We start from the raw sequence: 2,617 nt of genomic DNA, 5'->3' as shown, positions 1-2,617 counted from the left end.
CTGAAAATCATTAATATCACTCATGGCATGGGCTTCAAGACATCCCCAAGATGGTGGTCTTGGACATCAAGCCATCAAGACGTTTTTAGTTTATTTGATGTTGATAAGAAAAACAGTAGTATATCCCTCAGAATCGAACCAGAGACCAGGGGAAGAGAGAGGAAGAAACACAGATGTCACTGTGAGGAATATGGCTGGATGAACAGCACAAACTCTCACACTTTAAAGGCCCAAATGATGGCTAGATGACAAAATATTATGAATGCAGTAACCTACTCAGCAGATACCCCTTTTTTTTCTTTTCTTTAAAAAATTATTTTTTAAAATTGACAAAAATTATATATATTTGTGTTATATAACATGATGTTTCGATATATGTAAACATTGTGGAATGGCCGAATCGAGCTCCTGACCTATGCATTACCTCACATGTCATTTTTTTGTGATAACACTTAACATTTACTCTCTTAGCAATTTTCAAGTACACAATACGTGGTTATTATCTACGGTCACCATGTTGTATAATAGATCTGTTGAACTTATTCTTCCTACATAAGTGAAATTTTGCACCCTTTAATCAATATCTGTCAATCTCACCCCCACCCAAACCCCTGGTGAACACCCGTCTACCCTTTGCTTACACGAGTTTGAGTTTTTTAGATTCCACATATGAGTGAGATCACATGGTATTTGTCTTTCTATGCCTGGCTGTGTCCTCCAGGTTCGTCTGTGTTGTTGCAAATGCCAGGATTTCCTTCTTTTGTAGAGCTGAATAGTATTTCACTGTGTATACATACCATATTTTTTTTATCCATTCATCCATTGATGAAAGCTTAGATTGATTCCATATCTGGACTATTGTGAATAATGCTGCAATGAAGATGGGACTGTAGATGTCTCTCGGACATTATGATTTCACTTGCTTTGCTGGATCATATGGTAGTTCTATTTTTAATTTTGGGGGAAGCTCCATAGCAGATTTTTTTTTTTAATAATGAAAGCTATTATTTCCTATCATAGATGTACTGTTCTTTTCTAGTATTATTTTCCTACCTGAATATGAGCATCCCATAATCTTCTCAAAATTCCAAAGGCCTATTATCTCATAAAATTACTACCACCATCAAAATAGGAGAGAATGCCCATCATTTGGGAGGATGAGTCATTGCCAAATAGTTCTGCGCAGTTCTGAAGCTCTGTGACATCCCGAACTCGCTCTCAGCCTCGCTGGTGGAACGCTGAGACACCTGCCAGCCCCAAGTCCTAGCCCAAGCATGAGGATTACTGCCACGGGAAACATTCCAGCTCCTCAAGGAGCACATTCAGAGAATGGCTATTTGCTGGGCCTCTTTCTTCTGGCACTGCTTGCTGGCTCACGACAGCTGAGCTGTCCTGTCAAATACCCCCTAGCTGCCTTCACACACATGCACAAAATCAAATGGAAGCTCCATCTGCATGGCATGAACCAGATTCCTTCTATTTATAAGCAGCAGCTCAACAGGCAGGCTTCGTTCTGTAACTTGCAGTTCTCAGCAAGCTGCACCAGAATAGAGATGTGTTCATACTTTCCAGCCACCCAGATTGCCACTTCAAAAAAGAGAGTGATAGACAAATACAGTACAACCTGCTTCTAACATTTTCCCATGTTTAACTTCCAAATTTGAGAGTCTTAAGCACAGTTGCCAAAAGCAATTTTTTTCTAAATGCAATTTTTTTTTTTCTTGGTCTCTTAGTAAATGGGAACTGAATTTTTTTTTTTCTCCTACTGTTTCTTTTCAGAGGCCAAGAGTTTTTCACTCCCGGTCTGCAATACCCTGCCTGGGCTATCACCCAAATGGCTTTCACACTTAAAGTGAGAAAGAATTAAGTACTTCTGCGATTGAAAAATGGTTCTGTCTGCCTTGGAGCCACAAGACTCTCTTTACTGAACTATTCCTTTTAGACTCCAAAACGAAACGTACCAATGAGCCTACCATGGTGCCAAGAAAGAAACTAGAGAAAGAAGAAAATCCCATGATGGTGTATTCGCCTAGTTTTTAGCCGTAGATGTTTTGGGGGAGGAAATTTTCACAGCTGTTTTCTGGTTTTCATACAGTGAGTCTAATAAAACCTCAGAGGCTGTTTATCTTTATATAATTTCCACACAATAACCGTCTAAGCTGGTTGCTGTCCACATTTTCATAATAAGTTGTTTAGAAGGAGATTTCACCTGTGCTTCCAATACAATATTGAACTTATCCCTATAACAGGAAAAAGCATTTAAGCTGATCTCCATCAATGATTATTCTCTTTGGAGGGCTAAACAGATCTCTTTACATCTCAAAAGTGTATATATTATCCTATAATCTGTGTATGTCTTTTACAAAGCAAGTTTGCCAAGCAGAAGAAATATTTGAATCAATTTGCCTTAAATATCTTCCAGTATTTCACTAAATATTTACTTATCGTTATGCCCCTATAAAGAATGACAATCTTATAAATTCTACGTATTGTTTAAGGCCAACCTTAGAACTATTGGATGGTGGCCTAGCAAATCTTTCTGGAGTCTGCCAATTCATTAAAAACTCTGGATTACAGTTCTTTGCTACCATGTTTTCTTTTTTTAAACGTAAATGTT

Source organism: Galeopterus variegatus, unplaced genomic scaffold (genome assembly GCF_000696425.1).
Source record: "Galeopterus variegatus unplaced genomic scaffold, G_variegatus-3.0.2 Scaffold3727, whole genome shotgun sequence".
NCBI classification, from domain to species: Eukaryota; Metazoa; Chordata; class Mammalia; order Dermoptera; family Cynocephalidae; genus Galeopterus; species Galeopterus variegatus.
The sequence above is the reverse complement of the archived record's forward strand: the minus strand, read 5'-3'. Positions refer to the sequence as shown.